Source organism: Mus musculus, chromosome 2 (genome assembly GCF_000001635.26).
Source record: "Mus musculus strain C57BL/6J chromosome 2, GRCm38.p6 C57BL/6J".
Lineage (NCBI taxonomy): Eukaryota > Metazoa > Chordata > Mammalia > Rodentia > Muridae > Mus > Mus musculus.
In genome coordinates, this window is record NC_000068.7 from 106,701,030 (window position 1) to 106,728,993 (window position 27,964).

The 27,964-nt window shown below is 43.1% G+C and overlaps 1 protein-coding gene across 6 annotated transcripts in view; it reads left to right on the forward strand.

The window, feature by feature from the left end:
* The window catches only part of Mpped2 (metallophosphoesterase domain containing 2), a 175,181-nt gene that overhangs the window by 7,849 nt on the left and 139,368 nt on the right, over window positions 1-27,964 (forward strand). The window lies entirely within an intron of this gene.

Below are 27,964 nucleotides of genomic sequence, written 5' to 3' on the forward strand. Positions count from 1 at the left end.
TAAGGCAGGTCTGTAGGTGATGTGTTTGCTCTTGGTTGAGATGGAAGTTTTTCTGCACAATAAACATCTATTTGTCTTAAGTAGTTCTCTTATTGTTTCCATTTATTCCCCTTTCTTCAAGTGTGTTAGAGAATTTGTTATGGCATAGTCGAGGACCCCCTTTGGCTTGCTTTGGGAGGCTGATATTTGTACTGAAGAATCTCAAAGAACTCTGTGGATCCTGTTTCGTGTGAGGCAGAGTGAATGCTGCTCTGTCCAGATTCTTTGGGAAATGACTGGAAGGCTCAGCCATTGCTCAGCTCCGTAGACATCCTCTCATTTGCTCTTAACCACAGGAGTCCACTGGTGAACTGTGAACGACTCGAGATAGCTTTTAAATCAACTTAGAGCTGATCTTAGATCTCTCTCTCTCTGTGTCTCTCTCTGTGTATCTCTGTCTCTCTGTTTCTCAGGAGGGGGACAAAACCCCAAAACTCCCAAGAACAACAACAAAAAAAGAGGTTTGTCATGGCAATCTAGATAGCTGTGGAGCCTGTCACTGGACTCCAGCCTGGGAACACAGGGTTCCTCCCCAATGGCTTCAGTGTGGCCTTTCCTTTTCATCACCCTTGGCTTCCTCTCACCTGAAAGCACCTTGGGCCCTCCGATGTCTGCCTTTGAGTTAGCTGTTTCTTGCAGTGGTGACACCTTTCTGCTCTGTTTAGCGTTTGCTCTGAGCTAGTTTAGTTTCCTGCACTCACAGGAAGCCTCTTGTCCTCTGTCTTGTTACTTCTTTCCCAATATGGGACAGTCACATCTGTTCCATATGACATCCTAGGTACTTGTCTTTTATTTCTAAGACCTCTATTATTTGTCTGTCTGTTTTCCATCTATTATTATCTTTTGCTCTCTGTGTCTAGCATCAATCATCCATTTTTACTTTCCTATCATCTACCTACCCAACTATCATCTATTATATTTTATCTACTTATTTTTATTATTTAATTAATTTTGTTATTTGTTGTTAATCGATATATACTCGTACATCTACATATTTATATAAAATTGTAATTATTTTATTATGTTTATTCATCAATAGCTATTTCTTATTTTATCTGTTTACCATATGTTAGTATTTTCTATCTATATTGTTTTTCTTTCTATATTAACTATTACTACTTTTTCTGTCAATCATCTATCTCCATCTGTCTGTCTTCTGTCTACCTGCCTGCCTGAGGTACTGATTGATTCAAACTCTTTAATTATGTACTGATAGGAGGAACCGGGGTTATTTTGGGAGTGTGAGGGTCTCTTCGTGCCTCATCCTTACCTGTTCAGCTAAGGGCCTGTTGTTGCTTTGCATGTTGATGGCCGAGCTCATGACAGCCCTGGTAGGTTGTAGGCACTTGGGCATCTTCCTTGACTGCAATCATGTTCTATTTTGTGCATGAAAAAAAAAAACAAAAACAAAAACAAAAAAACATGACCCTTTGTCTAAATAGACACAGAAAGATGACCGGAAAGTATTGAGGAGATACTGAACCTAAAATTTCTCCTGATTTTTGGAAAAATTCCAACATGTCGTGGCAGAGTTTGGCTCACTCCTAGAGCGCTCTTGCCTTTCCTACTTGAAGCCTTCACATATTTGCTTAGCTCTGGGTCCTTCAACCACTCCCTTTCCTTTTCCACTCCCATCTGAGGTCTGTGGAGACCCCTGGCAAAACCAGTGCCCTTGGTCTTCCTTCGTATGACCCATTGGTAGCAGCAGGCATTGACTCACCTTAATTAAGGGATTTTCATCTCCCACTTAATGTGGTGAGCCTCAGCTCAACTTTGTGACTAGCTCCTGTCTAGGTCTCCCTTATGATCAACTTCCCTTCCCCAGACATCAGCTTATTCAATTGCACCAAATGACTGGTATTGTTTTTAACTGTGACTTATGAAGACTGAAATTCAAATAAACTTTTTTGCAAGGTGTCACGGTGAGGGACAAAAATCAGCACGAGGCAGCCACCATCATTATGAAGCGTCCCTCCTTTAGAACTGGGTTCTCACCCCGTTTAAAGAGGTTTGGGTTTAGTCCGTGTCTATAAACTCTAACAAGATTGCTACCAGACTTTCTAAGAACCATCGCTTTGAATTTCCTTCTGACGTAGGGTTTTCTTTTTTATTTTTTTTAAAAAGTAATCCTATCTGACTTTAGAAAAGAAAATCAAAGCACAGCTGGAGTTAGTAGACCAAAATGTAGCCTAGAATATGAGTCCTTTCTTTCTCCCTCACTCTTGATTATTCTGATAGACGGATGGCTGAAATCTAACAATGAGTAGGTCTTCATCTGCCCCAAGCCCTTCATCTTCCTTGAACAGAACGTTCAGACAGTTATTTAGTATTTTTAATGATGATTAGAGAAGGCATTCAAAGGACCATTTTAGGTCTGAAAGCGCCATAAAGACTTTGTGTGTTTTTAATGATGGGAGGCCTAATTGCGCACTCTATAGCTGTGTTGATAAGGTGTCCAGCTCTAATGGTGTTAACGCTGGAAATTTGACTTTGTGAGAAGCCCTTCTCTTCCTTACAAGTCAGGATGGCTGGTCACACTACTGAGCTGAATTTATCTTCTGTTTTGTTTTATTTTGTTTTGCTTTGTTTTGAGGGTTGCCTATAGGAATTTCGAATTCAACTCTTGTCTCCGATTTGGCACTTTCCCTTGTCCATACCTTCAGTTACTGTGGTCCCAGGATCTTTTTCCCTCCCTGGCTTTTTACGAGGCCTTTAGAAAGTGTCATCACGTAGAGGTGGCTGTCACCAATGGAATCTCATTTCCCCTTTTCATCTGTAAGATAAGGCTGGTAAATGTTGTGAATTAAAGAGAAATTCTGAGCAGTACTCACTGTATATTCAGTGCTAACTATTACCGTGAGCGAGTGTCTCATTGATCCCAAGTTTCTTAGTTCAAAACCTCCATTATCCGTCAGTGTCTTCTGCAAGGAGCTACTAGAGGGCACCATGGAAGTTTTTTCCTGGTGGAATTTGGGGTAGAATCAGCAGGTGGTTGCGTGTCTGTCATGATCATGAACAGCCAGGAAGGTCTCTATACCTTCAGTTACACCATGAAAGTAGCAATCCCAAATGGGTAGAAATCCTATACACATGGCTGTTCAGTGAAGACCACAAAGGTCTTGGGTCCGGTCTGACTTCTGTGCCCCTGACAGTGTCTCTGGTTCCCCTACTCTGTGTTTAAAACAATCAAGTGTTTAGCAGGATTGTCACAGGCTTCTTCAGCAGAAGGAAATGACAGCTGAGAATGTATAATTGGGCTTGTCACTGGCTTGTTGGAAAAATGTGGGGTCTCAATCTTATCATCTATGAAGTGGGCTTAACACCATAATGCTTGTTAAGCCTAAATGAACCTTTCATTACCCATCTCTGTGGTTACCACCAGCACCCTTCAGATCATACAGAACCAAAAGGCAGTGCTTGATACACAGATATGATCGCAACTGTGCCTCTGTGTACTGATGGCGGCCACAGGGCTAAGATGCTTCTGAACTGCTTGGCTCTATAAGATACGACAGGTCCAATGTTGTTCTGTGGCACCGTTGCCTTGGGTGGCATTTATCTGTGCTGTTTGGGCACTGAAAAATCGGAAAGTAATCTTGTGAGTAAGCCTGAATAAGCTTGCATCTCATGACAGATTCACGCAGTTTCTATAGGTGTTCCATTTGATCTGAGGTTTTCTTTCTTCCCTGTTGGAGAATGTGGTAGGAAAGGCCTTCATTTCAGGATTGGGTTAGGTATGCTCAGGAAGGAAAGCAAGTGAGGGGTGACTGTGACGTGCCTGTCACGAGCACTCGTATGAAGACTTGGCTGTTGTGCATGGCACTCTTTCAGGGTTGTGGAGCCCATGGAATGTGGGGCCTTGTGGAAGCAAGTTTATCACTGGAGGATGGGCCTTGAGATTCCTCGATCAGTCCAGTTTGAACTTTTCTTTGCTTCCTGATCCCCAAAGGGTGGATCCTATAATCAAGCCTTCCCCATCAGAGTTGAATGAATCTCATCAAACAGAACAAATCTTTTTTTTTTTTTTTTTTTTTTCAAGACAGGGTTTCTCTGTGTAGCCCTCGCTGTCCTGGAACTCACTCTGTAGACCAGGCTGGCCTCGAACTAAGAAATCCGCCTGCTTCTGCCTCCCGAGTGCTGGGATTAAAGGCGTGCACCACTACGCCCGGCCAAACAGAACAAATCTTGACTCTTCAGAGAGTCTAGTATTTGGTTGTGAGAACAAAAAAGTAGCTAATATAATTATATAAAAATGATACTTGCTTATGAATCTGTACATAAGAGGGTAGGAAGGACAAACACCAGTTTTACTGATGATCCCTTAGTTAACCACTTGGTGTCATTTGTTGCATGGTGACCTTTATGTTTTATATGCTTCTTGATAGTGGAATTAATTTTGTAAGAGCATATGGTACTTTTCTGCTAATTTTTCAAAAGAATGATAAGTCATCTCTAAGCCACACAAGGAAAAAACTTGCTACTCTCCTTATCTTCTCCTTTTTTTGGGTCTCAGCCTCCTGGGGTGACACTCTCCTCTAGTTTATGGTGCAGTCAAGGAGTAAACCAAAAGCTGTTCAGCTTGCTCCTGTATGAGAGGATGAAAATGAGGCCAGTCATACTGTCTCCTTGCTGGTCCTATCCACAAACAGATGTTTAAAATGTTATTTTATTTGTGTGTGTGTGTGTGTGTGTGTGTGTGTGGTGGGTGTGCACGCACGTGTTCTCGTGCACCAAGGTACACGTGTGTGTGAGGTCAGAGGATAACCTCTGAGAGATCGAGTTCTTTCACTACCTCATTAAGACAAGGTCTCTCTTGTTCCATTCAATACTCTAGGCTTCATGGCCCATGAGCTTCTGAGAAATTTTCCTGTCTGCTGGGCTTACACATCCCCCTTGGTTCTGTGGGTTCTGTGGGTTGGGCTGCTGTTGTTAGGTTTGGGTGACAAGGCAGACATTGCCTCTCCCTCAGTGAGCCATCTCACTCACTCAGTGAGGAGAAATTTCAAGAAGTGTCTTAAGCCCCATTTTGAGAAGGCAGCAGAGAGTACAGCATCAATCAGCAGCTGACTGTCATACACACAGGCAGTGTTTCAGGGAACTTGGGTCCGGGTCCTACTGGGGTCACTAACTCTGGGATCTTCAGGGAGCAAACGCTCTTTGATCTCTGATCTGCTCACTATTTACCAGGCTACGTGGCCTGGAATATCCTCCTTTTTTTTTCCCCTAGAATTTCTGTTTCTTACCTCAGATCTCCCCACCCCCCTTGGCTCTATTTGAAATTAAGAACATAAATCCCATCTTGTTAGTGAATTTCTGTGGGGAAAGAATATTAGTGGGACATTGTGGAGATGCTGTGTGGGAAAAGAGACGTGATCCTGAACTCTCACACAGGGGAGAAGTCGGATCAGTGAACAAATTAACGCCTGGGCTTCCGTAAAATCTCTAATAAGGGCAGATCTTTATTTTTTACTGCTGGACTGGACTGTGTTAACAGTGTAAAAATCTCAATATACCCTTCTCTCAGAAAAGCACATTCTCTTTCTTAGTACAGATTTATCGCTGGCCTGCATGTTAGCATGACCATAATTTACAAAAGTATTTTCAGTCTGAAGTTTGCCTTGTAGATACTGAATGGGCCTTTTTTAGTTTACACTCTTATAAAAAAGAGTGGCTTTCTTTTCTCTCTCTCTCTCTCTCTCTCTCTCTCTTTCTCTTAAACATAAGTTGTTTTTCTATACACACCCTTAGGGTGCCATCTTGTGATCTCTGACAGCTGGACGGCTTTTTTGAGCTCACTTCCCCCCTGTTTTGCAGATCTCTTTATTTGCGTCCAAGCAATAAAGAAACAATCTAAGACTGGGTGTTCTGGTCAAAACACCCAAAGCAAGGGTTTCTTCTTCAGAACCTCCAGTGTAAGAATGCATAACAGGGTGGGAATGCTTTGCCTTTCTTTGGCTACTGGGCTATCAAAGAGGGAAAATAATTAAAAAAAAAAAACACAGATCATATCTGAGGTTAGGTCTGGATTGTTTTATTTGTGTGTGTATGTCTGAGACAGGGGAGAGAGAGGAGGGGTGCAGGCAAGCAGGCAGGCAGGCAGGCAGGCAGGCAGGCAGGCAGGCAGGCAGGCAGAAAGCATAGGCCAGAAAGAACTGTGGTTCCTCCTCAGGAACAGTGTCTGCCTCCTTTGACACAGGCCTCTTATTGACCTGTTGTTCACCAGTTAGCTTACCTGATTGGCTAGTGAGCCCTGCGAATCCTATAGTCTCCGCCTCCCCAGTGCTGGGATTACAAGCAGGAATCCCATGCCTGTCATTTTTACCTGGACTCTAGGGATTGTGCTTGTGAGGCAAGTCTTTGTCTCTGAGCCATCATCTCCTAAGCCCTGACTTTGTTAGTCTGGCTTTGTTTTGTGATAGGCTTGCCTTGTATCTCTGACTGACTGACAGACAGGTCCTGATACCTGGACGCCCACAGGGCAGCCCCTTCACCGATAGTCTCTCTCTCTCTCTCTCTCTCTCTCTCTCTCTCTCTCTCTCTCTCTCTCTCTCTCCTGCTTTACATTCAGGCTTTCTTTCATCTTCTTTGGCTGAGATCCTGTGATAGAATGTCAGGATGAAGTAAATATAAAGAAGATAAATTCAGCTTTAATTCTGAGATTTTTGGAACTTAGGAAGGTGAGATTTTTAAGATGTTAAGGCAGAGCTAGTACTGCCCAACCTACCGAATCTTAATACACCGTGGGGCGGGCCATTATGAATGGAAAGGGGCAAAGCTTACTGCACTCGGGAAGGTCTGTGTGTGAGCATGTCTCCTCCCATCTCAGGGGTTCCTCAGCATCCTTGTTCCTATGCTGTTTTACCTTTGTGACTTTCATAGCATCCCGGTACAGCTAGGCTATACCATGGCAGTATAGACACTCAGCAGACCACCGTGTCAGTCTTGTCTGTCTCTCTTGCTGAATGTAAAAAGAGCACGTTTAGTCTGTGTCAGTGTGGCATCACTGCCTGGAGAAAATGGTTGGATTTGTGAGCCCTTGCAGTATTTGGGTTCACATGGTTTTATTGTTTGGCTTTGGAGTTTTAACCCCTTCAGTTTCTGTCTTTGACAGTGAAGAGGTGAGACACACATGCTTATAAGAATATGCATTTTTGCAGTGTTTTCAGTTTTTCCTTTCTTAGTGTGAATCAGAAATACAAACTAGTCTAGTTTATGTTCAATGTTTTGTCCTGTTTAGTGTTACATGCTTTAAAAAAGGAAAATGACGACTAAGGCAGACAAGATGGTTCAGAGGAGAAGGGTGCTTGTGGCCAAATTTGACAACTTGAGCTTGATACCCAGCACACCCGTGTTGAGAGGAGAGAGCTGATTCCTTAAGTTGTTCTCTGATTTCCATAAGCCCATCCCATCCCACCCCCATTAAGGAAATTAATAAAATGTAAAAAATGTATTAAAAATGGAGAAGCAAGTTAGCATACACATTCAAGAAAGTAAAAGGATAGAGTTGTAGTGTTGAACTTAGAAATCTCAGCAAGGGCAAGTGTTATCAATGTTCCTGGCATGGCTTCCTTAAAAGAGAGCAGGACTCTAGTTCATATCATGGACTCTGCTCGAACCCATTTATTTCTTATTAGGACAGAGTCTGAAACTTTCCAGCCCAAAGATTTGGTAATTCTCGGATGGATGGCACAGATGCCTAGTCCCGTCTTGCTGTGGGCTATTTTGTCAGGGACACTGGTTGGCTTAGAGAATGCTTTCCTCTTACTTGGTTTTAGGGATCTGTAGCACAGTCCGAGGATTCGAACCTTTTCCATGCTGTGTAGTTTTAAAATGTGTTTTGAACAAAGACATAAAGCTGAAATTAGGGAAAAAAGCAGCCTTAGCACGCTTTTGGAATTCTCTGAAAGACAGGGCCTTTGGCTGTAAACAAGGGCATTTTGCAATTCTGAATAAGTCTTTAAGTTTTGAAAATAAAAAAAAATCCCCATTTTGTTTCAGTTGGATTTGCTCTAACATTTAGAGATAATATGAATCTATCAAACCATATTGTGTGTATGTGTGTATGTGTGTGTGTATGTGCGTGTGTGTATGTGTGTGTATGTGTATGTATGTGTGTGTGTGTATATGTGTGTGTGTGTGTGTGTTCATGTGTGATAGGAGTGTAAGTGAACATCTTCATTTTTGTAAAGACTCCAAGTCATCTCTCTCCTTCCGTCCTTCCTTCCTTCCTTCCTTCCTTCCTTCCTTCCTTCCTTCCTTCCGTCCTTCCTTCCTTCCTTCCTTCCTTCCTTCCTTCCTTCCTTCCTCCCTCCCTCCCTCCCTCCCTCCCTCCCTCCCTCCCTCCCTCCCTCTCTCTTTCTTTCTTTCCACAAAACTTCTCCCTGTAGCTGGAGTCTACTGACTGGCTACTGGCTGGCCACTGAATCCCCAGGATCTGCTCCTTGCCTCAGTGCTAGAGTTACAAACATGCTGCTGTGTGCAGCTTTTACTGTGGCTCAGAGCTCGGATCCACGTGCTTGAAAGGCAGCAAACACTTTATCTGCAGGGCCGTCTTCCTACCCTGTATTTTATTTTACAATTACAAAAATTCCCATTTCACTTAACCACATTGTATTTAACACATCCTACTTTTAAAACTTGCTCAAGGGTTTGTATATAGGCCCTGCTTGGATCAGTGTTACTTGTGATGTTTAAATATTTGTGTTTCTTCAAGATTCGTAGAGTGAAATTCTAACCTCCAAAGCATAAGGTTAAGGGATGGAACCCTTGGAAGGTGATTTTTGTTGCTGAGGATAGAATTCCTAAAATTGGCATCTAGGAGAGACCCTTGCTCTTCCATCATACGAGGTTATAGGTGACTGTCTCTGAGGAAGTGTCCCTTCACTTCAGACACACAGTCTCCCTTGACCTTTGTAGAACATAACAAATGTATTCAAAGGCCAGAGCTCTTCTTGTCTAGTGTGATGTCCTGGCCTTGACTTTCACACTAGGAGAGGGTCAGCATCCATGAACTCTTTGGTCAGCAAGGGGATGAGGCAAAACAGTGTCTGGGCTTTCCTGAGTTCAGGACTCAACATACCGGCGAGCCTACAAATGTCTAGGGCAGCAATTTTCAGCAATTTTCAAAGTGTTGATCTATAAGATGGAATGACTTTTTAAAGGCCATTTCAGATCATTCAAAACTTGACGTTTGGATTTCATTTTCTTTTTGTAAGTCCACTTGACATGTGGTGAGCTATGAACTGGCTTTTGAGAAACATGAGAATATGTGATGCTGTGGTGTCCCACGTTCACCATCTGTTAGGACCCAGGAGATGTAGCATCTGCTGGGCCCCAGCTCTGACTCCTGCAGGTTAAGTAGTTCTCACGTTGTACTTAAGCTCACATTCTGAGCTTGTCTGGTGGCACTGAAACCCATCCTGAGCTAACAAACCCAGAAAAGGGAAGAATGGGGGAAGTGAGATTGCGCACAGGCGGGGGTTCCTTATCAATCTTAATTCCTAATTCTTCTGTACCACAAATTGTCGTCTGCCTTCCCATCCTGAGATATCCTAGTCTGTGCTGAGATAGGAAGGCATGGATGGTTTGCTCTGTCCATGCCACATAGAGAACCATGTTCCCGCTGAACTCCAACAGCTCCCCTGAGAATCCGGAAGAGAAACAATAACCCTTGTGTTCTGCTCCTCATCCCTGGCCCTCCTTCCATCCCCCCTCCATCCCACCCCACTTCATTCCACCCAACCCACCCTCTACCCTATCCCCCACTCCATCCTCACCCCACCCCACCCTATCCCCTACCCTACCTACCACTCCATCCCCCCTCCACCCCTCCACCACCCCATCCTACTTCACTTCACCTCATTCCCCATCCCCCCATTCCCTCCCCCCTCACTCCCCTTGGCCCTAGACGATTGGTCATGGATGGCTCCTCTCCCCATCTCCACCCCACCAGGATGTTAATGGCCATGGCACGCTTCACTGTTTATCTTGGAATTTGATACCATCATCTTGGCAACCAGACCGGGGGACCTTTATTGCTTGGATTGTTTGTCATTTGCTGTTAATTATCTGTTTCCATAAATTCTTCACTTTGAGAAAAAAGAGAATGTTTTGAAATATTTCCTCCAACATGTAAGCAGGGCTTCATTTTCTGTGGACAAAAGAGAAAGAGCGGAGCTCTCTGGTAACTCAGAGCAATCAAGTGCCCCGGTTTTTTCCCTACAGGCTCAGCTAGACTCTGCTAATTCAACCAGGATTTGTGCTGAAAGAGCCTTTGGGAGGGTGGGGTGGGGCAAAACTAAAAAGAACAATTTAACTCTACTCAAGAGCTTTGCTTCGCTTCCAAGCTTTTTATGCCAGAACTCTGCTTTGTGTGTGCTGGGGTCACTTCCCTTCAGCTGGTCCCCGTTTCTGAAGGTTAAAGCTGAACAGCTCAGGGTGAGGCTTCTTCTGCCTACCTGCCTTTATGAGGTGTTTATTTTGTCAAGTGTGGAATGAAAATGAGTTTTCTGGCCATTTGTACACATTAGTCCTGAGCTCACGCCGCACAGGGAGGGCTTGCCACGTTATAAACACACAGCGCCCTTTTCTGAGGTGTGGAACCCCAGGCTGCTGGAGCCATGCTGGACTCTTTATCTTACTATAAAGGGTGGAGCAGTGGGGGTGGGGAGAGGTGAGCTTGAGTGCCTGTGCTTTAAACTGTGGGGTTCAGGGATGGTGTGATCGTTGCAAAGGAGAAATATGGGCACAGCTAAAAGTATTTGTAAAAATGGAAATGTTGTCGAAGTTATTAGGACAAAGTATAGACAGACTTTCCCTTACCCCTTCTTGTCCCCTGTCCATGTCTTCACTATGCTTACTGCCTGTACTGAAGATGCATCTTTATGGACAAGGTCTTTTACAAATTGTTAAGAGACAGAGAGATGGAGAGAGCATCTGTATTTATGGGCACAGCCCACTCTCTCTCTCTCTCTCTCTCTCTCTCTCTCTCTCTCTCTCTCTCTGTGTGTGTGTGTGTGTGTGTGTCTTCATCTGTGGTGTGTGTATAGGTCTGTGGGAGTCATTTCTCTCCATCCCACTGTGGATCCTGGGGGATTGAGCTCGGGTCATTAGGCTTGGTAGGAAGTGCCTATGGAGTCACCAAAGCCTGCTGGTGAGGATCTTAGCACCCTTCCCCACCTCTCTACCCCAAATAACTAGTAACAGGAAGAACAGAATGAGTAGGACCACTTTGACCAAGCCTGAGGACCGACCTGAGTTTGATCTCACAACACCTACGTGTGTGCGTGCATGCATGCATGCATATGTGTGTATTCATACACACACCTATACCCACAAAATGTAGTTAATTTCTTTTTTTCAAGTAATGCTGAGCAAGTGTGGTGACATGTGTCTTTAACCCCAGCTCTCAGCAGGTAAAGGCAGGCGGATCTCTGAGTTCAGGGCCAGCCAGGGCTACACAGTAAGACCCTGCATTTAAAAGTAACCTAGCATTGGGAGGTAGAGACAAATGGATCCTCAGAGGTAGGTCTCTGATCTCTGGTCACTTCACCCTCAGCAGCCTCAGAGGCAATAGTTCCGCTCTGCCATCGCTATGGCTTTCTTCCTGCTCTTACGTTTGATGTGTTGGGGCATATTTAGGGTTGTAGTGTCTCAAAGAGATCCTGAACTAGGATAGAGGAAGAGAGTCTTGGTGACAGGATCCAGACACAGTTAACACCATCTTTGCTTGTGCAGCACCTTGCTGGGGGTGGGGCTGGGGGTGGGGTGGGGGTGGGGCAGGGGATGGGAGGATGTAACGCTCACTGTGTGCCTGTTACTGGATCTGTGGAACTGCTAGGGCAAAGATGCTCTCCCCAAACTCCTAAGCAAACAAGACCAAGTCTTGTCCCTCATGTCAAGCAGCATCTCTAAGGATTTTACTTTCATTATCCTTTTCCTTGCTGTAAGTGAATTGTTAAAAAGTATCACATATGAAAAACTTTAGGATTGCCTAAGCATTCAATATAATAGTAAGCTTAACAACTGCTTATTAGAATAGGAGATTGGGGGAATAGTGGGAATTGGGGAACAAACACCTTCTGATTGCTCTTGGGGAGGCTGGGAAAAGGATTTAACACTTCAGCGTTTTTGAGAAGCCATTAAAACTCTGCCGGGATCAGATGACTGGCCTGCACATCTGAAACATGAGACTCTCGCCCTAAACCATGCAATTGAGTTAAGCTCAGAATCCAAGGCCTCCCTGTAAGCCTGGCCTCTGGGTGAGCCACATTCTTGATCACAAAATTATTTCCTTTGAGAAGAGCAAGAGTACAGAGAGGTTTTCATGGCCAATTTAGTCTGTATGTTGGTGCCAGCCAGACATTTGGCAACAGTTACTGCCAGCTTTGGTGAGATGTCCACCGACATTTTCCAAGGTCTTCAAAGCTGTCTGGAGTCAGTGCTGACATTGAAGGAACACTGCATTGGAATTCCTAGACAATCGTCCTGCATTTCTAGTTTTTTAAAGTGAAGAAGTATGATGGGTGCTCGAGATCAGCAGGCTGATCCTCTGCCCTTAGTTCCAAGGCTTTGAGGGACCTTGGGGTGCGGCTACAACTTTTTTTTATCACCTTTGGGGTTTTTTTTTGGAGGTCGGGGTGCTGGTGGTGTTGTAGGTTCTCACGTAGCCCAGGCTGACCTTGCAGTAGCTATGCAGCCAAGGATGAGATTAGACTTCCGATCCTCCTTCCCTCTTCTTCCCTAATACGTGGAATAAATCTTGAGCCACCATACCTTGTTTCCATGGTACTGAGGATCAAACCCAGGGCTTCATCTATGCTAAACAAGAGGTCTGCCTACTGAACTACACAGTCAACCTCCTTTGTCTCCTTGCTTGAACTCAGAATGCTGACGAGTAAGCCCCCCCACCAGTATTTTTTTTCTTTTTAAAGATTTATTTTTATTATGCGCAAATGTCTGAATGATACACAGGTGTGTATCAGATCCCTTGGAGCTGGAGTTATAGGAAGTTATGAGCTGACTGACATGGGTTCTTTGATCTAAGCTTGAATTCTCTGGGAAAAGAGTAGGAAACACACGTTCTCTTAATCACTGGACCAGCTTTCTAGTCCCCAAAGTATATTTTCCAATCATGAAATGTCCGTGTCCCACTAGGCTCTATCTCTGAAGACAGCAACTCTGTGACATTCGTCTTTGCCTTGTGATATTTGTATACCATGTTGTGGTCTTAGCTGGGACTAGGCAGTCTTTGGATACCTGTTGAGTAGAGTTGGGTTTTTAGGGATTCAAAGGACACTGGTGTGCGCTTCTCCTAGAAATCATTGTCACCTTGTAATATCTCTTCACTTGGAGACTTGACAGTGTATTTGGCTATAAAAGACAATGTAGGTCAGTCTCTCCTGCGGTTTTTAGGATGTAGCTGAAAGATAGGCAGTATTTGTGGAGATCCTACACTAAAGGTACAATCTATTCTGCCTCCAGTTGACTCTGATGTCATCAATTTATTTCTAACAGAAAAAGAATATTGAAGATTCCTTTTAACCAGGCCAGTGGTTCTCAACTAATGCTGTGACTCTTTAATACAGTTTCACATGTTTTGGTGACCCCAACCATAAAATTGTCTCGCTGCTGCTTCAAAGATAATCTTGCTACTGTTGTGAATCATAATGTAAATATCAGGTTGAGGAACACTGAACTAGACTCTAAAGATTTGAGGTTCCTATGTTGTTTTGTAACTTTAAAGGTGAGGACTGAGAAAGCACATTGTGTGAACCCAGTTACTGCGCTCATGTATTGACCCTGTCAGAAGTCAGTGACTGTGGGCTGAGGGTTCCAACTGTAAGATTAACGTACTAGGAATCTGAGTAACAAGTCCCCACTATACCCACTGCATAGAGTATGCTTGCAATGAAGACTGAGCAAGAAAATGAGCTAACTGTCATAACAGGAGTCATGAGTTTTGTGTAAAGCAAACCACTTTTATTCTGTGATTTTTAACAGCGTCTTTGTAGTTTTTGAAATAGTACACTCATTCTTTATCTCAAAACTTTCTCTTAGTAACTTAGTAAACAAGGTAGTGTTTACTATCGGTTTCAGTATCCAATTTCCATGTGTATATGCAGTTATACTTAGTTCTTCTATAGGACCCTAACCACCTTACCCTTGCCTTGATGGCTCCTGTCTACATTCTTAAAGATCTCATAGGTGGGTGTGGTGGTGCACACCTTTGATCCCAGCATTGAGGAGACAGGTGGGTCTCTGTGAGTTCAAGGTTAGCCTGGTCCACATAGTGAGAAAATCAAAACCAAACAACAACAGAAGCTCTTACAGAGCCTTTTGACAGTCTGGGCTTTGGGTTAAATATGGATAAAACTCTGATTACGACTTTGAGGTTACAAAAACACATAAAACATTTTAAAAATGGACTTACAGGGAAACCAAATAAAAGTCAGACTAAGACTGTGGTAGAATTCTAAGTGTGAACAGCTAAACTGTAGACTCCTGTAGTACCAGGCAAGTAGAAGAAGAAAAATCCCCAGGGGGAGTGGGGGAAAAAACCCTGCTCTAAGGTTCCAGGCTTAAGAGAGAATTTTACATAGGGCAAAGACCCCTGAGGAGGAGAGAGAAGAAGAGAGTGCTGTTGATGTTGCATTGTAAGCCCTTTGGGGGTAGGAAGTTTTTAATTTAGGTGACTGACTCCAGGGTTTCTCCCCAGCTTTTTCTGTGGCTGTGGCTGCCCAGATGGGTTATGTAATTAGCCTTTCTGGGGATGCCCTTTGGCTGAAGACCTAATTGAGTCTCTGGACTTACAAGCAGGGTTAGAGTTGGTGCAGCTTTCTGCCCTGCAGGTAGAAGCCCTTTGATGGACCTGCCTCTTTGAAAGGTACCTATAGCAACTGGCAGTGACATTATTTGGGCAAAGCAGGGTTTAGTAATTGAGGAGTCAGTCCTTTTTAGTATATGACAATCTCTAAAATAGAGAAGACACCAAAAGCCACCCGTACGGTTTAAATGAGCCTGTATTGTGCATTATAAATATGCACCGGATGGATGCCAAGTAGAAAACACCGGAACACTCTCTCAGGATGCTGTTAGGGCCAAGCGGAATCTCATTAGGGACAGCTTCAAAGATCAGTTCCTCGTGTCCATAAAAACAAGTGTAAATTATCTGGTGCGCGCCTGCTGTTAGTGGCTGTGGTGTTGCATTATGCATGATTCGAGATTGCACAGAGGAGGTGGGGCTGCTTGGAGTTCCACAATAGATGCGGGATTTCTCCACTTTTTTTTTTTATTGCTGAGTCTACATTTTGGAAATTTATTGGTGCGTTTCAGCTAATGGATGATGCCATATATAACTGGTACCTACATCTTTGATGAATTGGAGTCAGTTCAGAGAGGCGTGATGAGGTCGGAAATGTTTGTAGGAACCACCAGTCTATCCAGGTTTCTGTGTCTTGTTTACTCCCACGCGGAACTGGGAGAGGGCACAGGAAGGTGGTCCTTGTATGTAGAATCCAGTGACTTTGTTCCAATCACATGTTCTTCCTGTTTCTCCTTCTCTGTCTCTCTGTCGGCCCTTTTAAAAGTGTGGGTGTTCAGGATTTAAGAAAATGTAGTTAAGCTCGACATAAAAGGTATAATAAACAGTTTTGAAATGGATTGTGAGGTCTAGAAATATAAAGTCAACCTTTCTCGCTTGAGGAGTTCACTAGAATGTAGTGTTGGGGAACGCGGATTGTAGAAGTTTGAATCTGGTCTGTCAGAGGAAGAATGCAGTAGAGTTCTAAGCATGGGCAGCTAAACTGTAGTACCAGAGCCTCAGAAAAAGAAGAAAAATCCCCAGAAAAATAAAAAAATAAAAAAAAATAAATGTCTAAATGCTTCCCAGAAAATGGAGTAACTTATGGCCACATGATTGTTTGTTTGTTTGTTTGTTTGTTTTGGTTTTGTTTTTAAACTCAGTTATTATTTATGTATTGATCTGTTGTGCGTGACTTGGTGAAGTTAACTTTTCAGTTTTCTTACTTGTAAGGGGGGGGGGGCAATTGTTACATTTCTCCAGAGACAAGGGGCATGTTAAAGGAGCTGATTTATATATCATACTTACATTTCCTGAGCTGTAATAAGTCTTAGGGATGTGTTTATTCGTTTGGATGTTATCACGGCTAGCTTGTTTGGAGGTGGCAGGCTCTCCGGTGTGGTCAGGGCTGTGTAGGTGTGCAGCACCTTGAGCCTGCCTTTGCAAGCCTGTGTGGTTGGAGTGTGTGTGTGTACTCCTTCACACAGAGGGCGAACAACTTCAGGGAGCACAGACCCTGGGGACAAGCAGAGGAAACCACAGACATATAAAACATTTTTTTGTGGTCCATGTGATATGGAGAGAGAACTATGAGATTCTGGGGAATGGTAAAGAAATATGGAAAAAAAAACTGCTTTCCTTTCTGTTGGTTGGTGTCTGTACCCACAGCAGAAACAAAACAAAACAAAACAAAACAAAAGCAACCCCCACCCCACCCCACCCCCGCAAAGCCCTACATGATAGAAAGAGCAAGAGAGCACTTTACTTGGTGTCACGTGACTTAACCCAACAATCATTCTAGCACCTGCTACTTTGGGTTTTGAATTCACAGCTTGGCAAAAGTCTCCATTGACAGTGCTAGGTATGAACAGTTCCCTTTCTAGGGTGGAAGTTCTTTGAGAATAGGATAAAGGTTGGCTCATTTTTGAATCCTGCTGTGCTCCTGAACCCACCATTATGAAGTGCATCTCCCAGCCCTCACTGAAGGTTTAAGTAGCTCTTTCCTCCTCTGAATCGCCTCTGCTGAGAGATGCTGCCGCAACAACATGTTCACTTTCATACTTACTTCTCTCTGCCTTACCTTGCTTGCTTCAGATTTCTTCCTTAGAGTTTTCCCTCCCATTTCTTATCACTTGCTCATCAAAGTGTTAAGGAAGGCTTGTTGGCACCTCTCATATGGCACATGAAGTAATGATTGGGTACTCTGGGATTCTACAGTCCTTTGATACAACCTTTTTTTTTTTTTTAAACATGAGAAAGAGAAATAGTTTGGCTCCATGTCAGGGTGATAGTGAGTGTCACAGTTGATCAATTGATAAGTACTTATTGAAAGTAGTATGCCAAACAAAGACTGTGGCTATTTTGTTTCTCTATCCCCTGTATGTAAGACAGCACCTAGTATACTAATAAACTGTTATTGATACATAAGTGGGTATAGCAGGCAGAATAACGTAGACCCCTAAACCACCTAGTTCTTGTCAATTATGAAGACAATCAAATATTCCATAACTAACATGTGCTAAAGTCATCATACATTATTAATAATGTAATAGTCAAGTTAGGATGGGACACATACACACCACACACATCTACTCATAAGTTCACGGTGAGGGAAACATGAGTAGAGAACCTTACCTGTAGCTTATTAACAGCTCAGAGAAGTGGAGGAAACCACAGAGCTTTGCTGGGTTTCACTACAGTATGTTCCTTTGTGACTCTTAATGGGTTTTTAATCCCTGGAGAACCCACACTTAGAGGCAGACAATATATGCTGACCGAGTCAGAGAATCAAGGGAGAGTTTCTTTAAGGCATATCTAAAATAAACCTTTTAAGGGGATTGGACTTGACTCTCCTAAATGGCCTTTCAATGTTACTTCCAAAGTTTTCCCTGCAGACATGTACCAGGACAGTTAAGAGGGTCTCACGTCTGATTCTTCTCCTAACCCTGAAGGAAGATAGGCTCCCTGCAAGGGGTGCCATGCAATGGAAAACTACTTTTTAAAAAGTAGCCATTTTTTTTACACTGGCAGAGCATGCCTTGCTTTCATTTCAGAACATTTCCCCCTCTTCTTGCCACTCTGTGTCCCGTTCTCCCTCTCAAGCCTGGCAGAATCTTGAAGCCCAGTGGGTTCTGTAAAGCACTGCCATTTCTTACACTGAGCTTGTCCACACTTGGACGGTGATTGCATTTTTGCTATGATGTGGGAGTTGAGAAGTGTGCAGCCATATGCCATGGGCTTGGATGATGGCTTACATTCCAAACAAGTTAGATGCTTTCCGGCCCACTGCTTGTACTGTGTGGAAATGAGCAAACCTTCGCATTTCTAGGTCTTTCTATTTGGAGATATGAAGAAGTTTCACTGTGTCAACCCAGTATATTTTTATAAGTTCACTTTGCGTGTAGTTTTGAGACCTGTGTAGGGTGGCATAGTCAAGATCCAGAGTAACTTGAAAGGATCTTCTCTGTTGAGACGTTCCCAAAGGTTATTGTTTGAAGTGGTGTCTCTAGCCAGAAGGAGCTGGTGTCGCTGTTTGGAAAATTACTTCTATTAGTAGCTGGTGTTGCCATCCCTTGTAGATCATCGAAGTGTGTCATCCTTATGAGGGTTTGAAAAACCCTGTGGCCACAGTCATTTCCTTCTCTGGGGAGCGTTTTTAGACACATGCAATTTCCTTCTTGGAAAATGCATTGTGGCAGGTGGGAAGCATCACATGAAACTTTTCATGTTACAACTACAGCTGGGCCCAAGTGGGCTTGGCAGCGGTCCTCTTTGACTAGGATGTTGCAAGTCTAGCTGTAAGTCAGTTCTAAGCCAGATGCCTAGGCTGTAGGTGCTGTGGCTGGTAGCTGGACATCTGTTTGCTGGCTGGGGGTGGAGTGTGTGTGTGTGTGTGTGTGTGTGTGTAATCCAATAGTATCTGTTCTGTCTTTAAGACCTGAGCATCTCAGGAAATGGGAAATTACTGGGGATGGGTCTCCAGTGCTCTTCTTGGAAGGTCAGAGATGGCATGTGGTGGTGACCTCCACTTGTAGTTGAAATAGTTAAACGTCACATTCAGTTGTTGGATTTTTATGATAGAAAAATTATCAAAGCTCTCGGTTTGGGATGATGGTTGAAATAATATCCCCGGGGTGCCCAAGACTCAACTTACTAGACAGAATTCTTAAACTATTCCCTCTGAGGCGGCAACTAGTGAGTATATATTTGTCACAGCTGTCGTTACTTCAGTGTAGAAGTTATACTTTATATTGTCTCCATACAAATATTTGTGTGTGTACACATGCACACCCACCCAGAGAAATGAAGGTTTCAGGTCAGACACACATGTAAATGCTTACTGAACAATGCATTTGACCACCTAAAAAATAAAATAAGCATAGGCTAGTGTCTGCCTTTGGCTTGAACACCTCAGCCAGCGATCACTCACATAGTTGACCTTGGTTTTTATTGAGGGCACTGGGAGCCACATTATCAAGCACATTGAGCCAACCCCGATTCGCCTTAGCATCATTTTTCTTTCTGCACAAATGAAAAGGTCCTCAGACAGATTGTTTTCTTTTTGTTCCGCACTGGGTGGTAGTGGTGGGGGAAAACATGATTTTTGCATGACTATGGGTCTGCTCTATAAATACGCAAATTCGGGCCTTTGTTTTAAATGTAATCAGCAAGATTGCATTTGCATTGCTTGTAAGTGAATCACATAAGTGAAATTACTTTGCCTGCATCTCATTTGGTATCATAAAATGTTATGGGATACAGGCTGTTTTTCTCCAGCTAAAGTGTCTCGAGCTAGTATTAGGGTGCTGGCTCTCATTTTCCTTTGTGACCATGTTTGTTGTGTTCTTCAGAGCCAGGGCTGTATTTTCATTTATGTCGGTTAGGAGAGAAATTCTCTTTGGAGCCCTCTAGAATGAGCTAAGATATTGGTTCAGTAGGGGGTAAATGGGAGTTTTAAGACTGTCTCATGTCGTGTAGCAAGTGATTGCTAATCACTTTCTGTCGCTAGTGACAACTGCTTACTAAGACTAAATGCCAGTCACTGTTGGTTGGGACTATAAAGCAATTTGAAGCTCTTCAGGCAGTTGGCTACAGAAAGTAGTTTACATGATTAAAAAAAAATCCAACTTAAGTCAATTGCCACATTTTTAGTGAACACTTTGAAATACACGTCTTCTTGGTTGTTTAGAAGATATTCTTAAGGCCTGTGACTCAGAAGCCATTGTGAGATTTCCTCACATTTCTCCTTGAAAAAAAAGTTAACACAACAATTAATAGTTATTGACCTTAAAAGGCCCAGTAAGAAATGAGCACATGTTCTTTCCTTTCTCTACTTTCTCTTTCAATTCCCTTCTCTTTTACGATGCAGCTAATTATAGAAACACTCCAGGTTGGCTTCGAACTTATGACCCTCTTGTCTCAGTTCCCGGAGTGCTGACTTCACTGGCTTGCTCTCCCACGGTCTTTGAAGGATTTTGTAATTCATATAGTTTCAAGGCAGGAGTCAATTGAAAGCAAGGTGTGAGATTGCTTAGGTAGTCTGTTTGGTGTGATTACCCGCAAACCCTCTTCATTAGGGACATCATTGAGAAAACCAGTGATGCTCCACAGCTGAGCATGCAGACTGTTCAGAGAGAAGGCAGCTACAGTGAGGCCCCAGCAGAGGACAGACCCTCCCCTCGGGCAAGGACCAGCTTTGGGTTTGGAAGAAGTGTTGACAACATACTTGATGTGGTTCAAACAGTAGAGAGAACTAGAAAGAGTCGGATGTGATGAATGAAAACTACATCTTTAGAGTAAGGTGGTTTTTATTTAGTTGGCTATTTTTCCTGTCAGAAGAGAAGACTTGATCTGATGTGAAGAGAAAAAGGACCTTTCGCCTTCTGTTATTCTCAACAAGACTTAGAAGGGGATTCGGTTTCACACTCTTAAGTCATTAAAAAAAAAAATCTATCCCTGAGAAATACATTTTATATAGAAGAGGAAGACTGAGTATGGCATCTTTTTAATTAGTAAGCTCCTAATTGAAACATGCAAATAGGGAAGTGTTCAAGTTAAATGTGTTCTAGGCAATAAACTCCTACAAAGCAAAAATACTTGTGTGACCAGTATCGTGTGTAGTTTTAAAGATCGTTTTGTTTGTTCTTGTTGGTAAAATAATATTATAAAGTCATAAGATTTTAAATGTTATTGCTTCCTACTTTTAAAACTTTTTTTATTCACAAAAATCGTAAAGACTTGCGTTCCACTTGCCAAGTGGATCGTAAAGGAGACAGCTACGTGCATTGAGGTCTCAGTGCTTCCCATAAAGTCCCCCACAGCTGCATCTTCTGGGGTGTAGAGTTACCTGTCTGACTACTGTGACTTTTGTTTCAACCTGTCTCCAAGGTGTACTGTTTCATGTGTAGTCACTTCCTGAGCCTTGCTCCCTCTGATTTGAAAAAAAAAAAATTCTCTGGATAGTGTTTCCAAATTGATGGCCTTCTTGAGTTCAGACATTTCTTTTTAGTCTAACTTTACAGATATCTTTATTTTATATTAGATTCATCACTATTTTCTCATTGAAAAAAATTAACCATAACCATGCTTATCCTGATTCAAATGAGCAGCTGCGCTTTGAAACCAAATCCGTCTCCGGGCTATAATTGGCCCAGTGAAGGAGACCAGGTTTGCTCACAAAGAATTGTTTCTGACTGGGAAGCACTCTTCACTTTCTTCTTCTTCTTTTTTTCTTTTTCTTCTTCCTCTCTTTTTTTCTCTCTCAAAATTTGGAGTCTTCCCAAGCCATGAAATAAAAAGAAAGAAGAAAGGAAGGGGGAGGGAGGGAGAGAGAGAGAGAGGGAGAGGGATTAAAGAAAGGAAAGACAAAGAAAGGGGCCCACAGCAGCTTTTGAATACCTGGGAGCAAAGCACCCACACTTCTCTGTGACTTCAGAGCTGATGGTTTGAGACTGAGGCAGGGTGAATGAGGGGGAAGGAAGTGGTGCCCCTCACTCCAGGGATCTAACTGAAGCCTCAAAGAAACCAACAAAGCAGCAAGAACTGCATTACAGTCAACAATTGTTTCAGGTCCTGGTCTCTTTCCAGCCACAAACCTGCAGATTTCTAGGATCTCACCAGAAACCCTGCACACAGGAAGAGAGCATGTACTAACCCCCTTGTGTAACCGTAGTGACTGCTGCTCTCATCATATCAGATTATAATTCTATCCAAGGCATCCCAGAGCCACCTCACGGGTCAAAAGAGGGATAAGAAGGAGGGGAAAGGGTTCTGACATGTAACTTGAGAGCCACCAACATGGCGTATATATGACTGGTGCTTAGCAGTTATTTTTTCATTGGCCCTTGGGGAGCCAGTACCCACACTTGAGTATGTCTTAGTTTCCCACTACTTCTTCTTTAAGAAGCCTACATTCAACTCTGCTGTATCCTTAGCTGGCTAGTACTGAAATTCTCCTTGTAAATGCCACCAATCCCCATAGGACTTGAATTGAGCTCCCTAAATGTCTAGGTGTACTCCTCCAGCTGCAAAGAGAGGCAGTGTGCAATTGTGTCTCTGTCACATCACAGCTGACAAGGTGACTCCCATAAGCCTGTTAGCGAGTCAAGCTCTTTACTGCAGAGCCAGATTCGTCTCCTTTTAGAAGTAAATTTACCAGAATCAGTAAAATAGTTAACAAAGTATATCCCATACAGACCCATGCTTGTGTACGAGTCTGTATGCTTGTGTTTATTCTGTTGGCTGCAATACTCGGGCAGCTGAGAGAGCAGAAACCAATGCTATGAGAGAGAATTAGGTATTAAGAACAGATTTGTGGGCACATAGAGTCTGTCTCCATGTGTCTCAGCCCCAGAAAGTGTCTTCCCACATATCCATTCAAACCACCCCAGTCCTGGCAAAGTCCACACAGCTCTAGCTCTGTGTGTCTAAGAAATAATTCTCACAAGTGAGTTTTCACATGTTCCCTTTTCCCTCTGGGCACAAAGATCTTTAGACTCAGCCGGCTAACTGTCTTGGATTGGATCCATCCAGGAAAGTTTTCATGTGCATATTGCCATAGCAATTTTCCAGTTGCTCACAAAGGTATTGGACTGACAACTGGAAAGCTGATCTAAAAGTTGACCCCAATGATCTTTTGTAAATGCTAAATGGGGTCTATTAACTAAGAGATAAAGATAATTGCATATTTTGCTGTTAAGAGCGCCAAGCAAATGATCTGAAATGCTCACTGGTAGGTTATTCAATGAGGACTAATTTCTTTAAACAAAACCAAACCAAAAAACCACCCCCGCCACCAACAGCAACAACAGAAACACCCAGGAAACTAATCACCAAAGTATACGATCTGGCTATGTATATTGTACCCCATAATAACTAGAAAACAGCATTTCCAAATGAACATGAATTATAGCACTGTTTATAATATAGCACTGATAGGAATTTATCTTGACTTTTGGGCTATCAGCAGCCAGCCATGAATAAATAAAAATACCCATGTAATTCTAAATGAATATTTGATTTTTATATCATTCAACTTGTGTGTTGTCTCCAAGAAAAACATTGGAATTGATACCTCTAGATAAGATAGACAAGTTCAAAAAGCTTAACCTTAGCCTTGTAAGCAGAATGTTCAGTGTAACAGTGTAACTATTCTAGATTTGATAGGCATTTGCTTGTTTGCTATGATGCTTCTTTTATTCATTCAGCCACTGAAATATTTATTGAATTCCTAATATGTTGCTAGGCAAACAAAATTGCAAGTCTGGAAGGTTTTAACACATCGAAACGAGAATCTCCTAAATTCATGTGGGCACACTCCTTCAATGCACTGCCCATAGGTAATTTGTGTGAGTCTTCATACACAGTTCAGTGTAGCCTAGAGTCTAGACCTAAAGCCTACTATTTTGGTTGTGTTCCCCCCCCCATATTATTATTTTATGCTAGTTAAACACGGCCGTCTCTTGTGCTGATTTGGGAGCTCATTCATATATTAAACTTTTTAAACTACAGGGGATACATATGCTCTAAGTTTTAGACCAAGGAAATGGCTAAATAGAGGCTGACCAATTGAGAGAAAGTAAACCCCACAGAGGTTGTATTGGTGACGATGATGTTGAAATGTCCACCCCCTTTTGTGTTTAGCCATGTGCTAGTTGTCCTAGTGAAATCATATATTATCTTAATTTCCCAGCTTAGCTGGTGACTCCTTTTTTTGCAGACAAGAAAACAAAGCCAACGGCGGCTGTCACGAGTGACCTGGATTGCGCAGATTTTCAGTTTGTTGGAAGTTTGTTGACTCTGTGGGTTATGGCTTCTAGTCTCTCAGGGAGTTTTTTCCATAGATTAACCATGTGGATTTTGACTATTTTCTTTTCCAAAGTGAGGCTCATGGTAAACCATGTGGAGCTGAGGTCACGAAGGATGTAATCCAGACTCGAAAGCGGAACTTTGGAACGACTCCACTGATTGAGGCTCTGGAAAAAGTGTGACCTAGGATGACTTCTTCTCTATGAAGCACAAATATGGAGAGACTCCATGTAAGAAGGCCTGGAGAAAAGCATATTGAATGTAGAGTCAAGTAGCTTAGGCCTCAATTCCCTTACCTATAAATGAGGCCAGTATTGGCCAGAGCTAGTGGTCTCCAAGTCTCCTTGCAATTTCCAGCATCCTAAGCTAGCAGGACAAAGTTGCTTAGATTTCTGTACATGAGTTGCTGGACTTCAGGGAGCTGCAGGCTTGGATGAGAATGTAGTATGGAAGCTTCCATGCACACATCGCACTGCTAGTCATGGGTTATAGTGGGGCCACTCCAACCATTTAGTCACCTAAACTCCTAGACTGAGTTAAAAAGAAAAAATCGAAAGGATAAGTTCTTTCTCAACCTTGAAATACTCTTGGGAACCCATGAAAGGAATTTCTCAAGGGTCATGCTGATTGAGGCATTAAAGATATGAGGACCCGCCTGGCCTTCAGCTGGTTGGAATAAGGACACTGAGACTCTGTAAGAGCGTGTGGGATAGTTTTGGTTTGATTCGTAGATACATATTTATCACAAATCTATGAACACTGGCCCAAGCAACTGTCTGGGAGCTTCGAATATCAGTATTTCTGTTGACTCACTTCTAATTCCAACGTCTGGCTCCCATTTTGTTCACTGTAAAAGGTAGACTGGGTCCCCCAAACCTGCTTCCTGGTTCTAGAACTCTGAATTGGTTTGTTTGGCTTCTATATCTTGCATTGGGTTTGGAATAGTTGGCTTCTCACAGGGTATAGGTCATGGGTGTAATTGGTTTGACAAGTAGTTTCTATGGGGAAGAAAAGCCCACCGTGTACAAAACAACTCACATCTGAGTCGGAGCTCGTAGTCGTGTGGAGTGGGTGATGATTGTGCTGTCAGAGAATTGTCATCCTGGAAATGGCAGGAGAGGCAGGTCGGTGCAAAATGGTCTTGCTGTGGAATCCTGGAGACTGCTTGCCTTGGGAGCTTCTGTGAGCTGCCATCTTGAAAGGAGAAGAGGTCACGTGGATCTGTGGAGGTCCGTGCTAGTAACTGAGTTCAGAGAGGCTAGCATGTGGCATCAGTACTAAATGCAGCAAATATATATGTATATGTATATGTGTATGTGTATGTGTATGTGTATATATATATGTGTGTGTGTATACACACACACACACACATATCCAGGTTCAATAGAATATTTACTGCAAAGAAGTATTAGACTGGCCAATGTGATATGGAGTGGGTAGCCCAAAATGGCTGTCTGCACACCGGAAAACATGAAAACCCCAGAGCTTCTCAGTCAATGAGAATGGATTCCTCAGCAGTCGCAGAATGGCACTGGGAGGCCTGGAGGGATCCTGGAGGGCCACTGGTCTGCAGTCCATGTTGGAAGTCGGAAGAAGCTGGGGTCTGATGTCAGCAAAGGCTGGCGGAACAGCAATAGGGTATCTGTGCTCACCAGCAAAAGATGAGAATGGACAAGGACACACCTCGGCTTGTCCCTTGCTCATCGTCATATCTAGTTGCTGTCAGAAGATGGAATGTGACTTCTTCAGCTAATCCTTCCTGCAAATGCCCTCACAGACCATGCCAGAGGTCTGTGTCTTAGCTGATTACAGATACAATCAAGTCACAGCATTAACCATAATGCTGTACCGTAGGTAGCAGGATTCATGGGGACATGCTGGGGTTATAGGGGCTATAGAAGCTTTAAAAGCTGAGCCTTTTCTTAAAGGAACAAGGCAAGGAGAACCTGACTGTGATCTCTGGATTTGAGACTGTAGTCTCTGGATTTTAGACTGTCATCTTACAGCTTAGTAGCCAACGCTGAAACCCCTTCTCTAAACTGAAGTGAAGCAAGCAGGGAGAGAGGTTGGAGTGGTTAATCTCCTCACTGTTTGAGGCTCGGAGTATGTCTCTTTTGAATGCCATCTACTGTTCAGTTCAATTCAGGAGCCTGGCCTTGAACTGAGCCGAATGGTCAGCCTGCCACAGTTTTCCATAAAGGATTGGCACAGGATTGGAAATGAAGGCTCTACAGTTGGGATGTTCACACACTGTAGAGAAGGTTCTAAATTGGGTGTTCTAAATTGAGGCCATCTCAGGATAATTTGGGCAGGGTGTGCCTGTCTCTCTTGTTCTTCATTACCTTCATAAAATAAAACAGAAGCCCTAGTCTTAATTGCTCAATTTCTAGGCCCTCGATGCTATCTTTAGGGTCACTTATTTTCCTAGATTTCTTGCAGTTTGACATGCTGACAGCTTCCATGCGGTGTAAGGCTTTTCGTATTGTCTCCACTAAGACTGGAAAGCCTTGTTCTTTATGATGTACCTGTCTGATGTCCCGCATGGGGCTTGGCATTCTAGATGTCATATTTAAGACCTGAAGAACTTTTCAAAGTGGCCGTTTAAGCCTCCGGTCATGAGGCTTGAATCAGAATTGTCCCTGCTCTTCTTGTGACAGGGCCCATTCTTTTCCATTAGATCTTTCTTTGAACTTGACGCCTTTAGTTCTGGACTCTCACTCTGGTGTCCTCAAGAACAATAAAGGTCTTTTGCAATTTCAGGTGCTGTGCCTGGGATTTAAAACTGCTGTCTGCTCTTTTGCTTAGCCTGTAATTGCTTAAAGCAGGAATCCACGAGCATTTGCCTGTTTTAACCAATGGAGCTTACCACTCATTCTGTTCTCCACCATGGTGAGTGGAAGGCTTTGGCTTTGAACGATGGTGGTGCCTGATAACACCAGTACTGAGTGAGCCCTGGTAATGGTGTTTGCTGTCATCAACCTTGTATACTATAAAATAAACAATTTCACTATCCTTTTCTCTACCTAACTCTTGTCCTTCTGCTGTCTTTTAACTCACGAAAGAAAATAAAATGGATGTGCTGCATTACATAAAACATAGATTTTTGTGGCGCACTTGGTGGCCAGTGGTGTTGAGTGGTGACGGAACAGTGACTTCAGAAATAAACTGAGCAGAGGAAGAGGAGAAAAGCAGCCATTCACATCTGGACTCTAGTTTGCACTGAACTTGGGTTGCAAAGGTGGGAGGTGTTTATGATTCTCCCTGTTCCCACTGTGGGTGGCCAGAGCTGCCAAGAGCATGGTTTTATTTATCTTGGAGGAGTTGCTATGATTGTTGATCAGAACTACTGGCATTTGGGGCTTACGTATCGATGAATGCATGATCTGTTGGCATTTCAAGAATATGGCTATAGTATTTCTCACCCCAGGACAGAAGTTACATAGCTGGTTCTCCCCATGGTCTGGCTCAGGACCATGAGCATCCTCCATCATCAGGGCTCTACACAGAGAACTGTGTAGCTTAACAGTCTAAATGCCTTTGGGGGGGCAGGGGGAGTTCAACAGAGAGAAATGGTTAAGAAAGAAATTTGACAAAACCAACGTGTGTAATAATGTGCCGCCAGTGCCAGTGTTTACAAGGAGCTTTTGGGGACATTCAACATGCTGATGTTATAATGATTGAAGTGGAACAGGAGAAAACATACACACAGAAAGAAGAAAACCTAGAATATAGCATGTTGAGCACATAATGATCCCAATTATGTTTAAAAAAATCACAGAAGAAAGAGGAAATGGAAAGATACCAAAATGTTACCAGTAG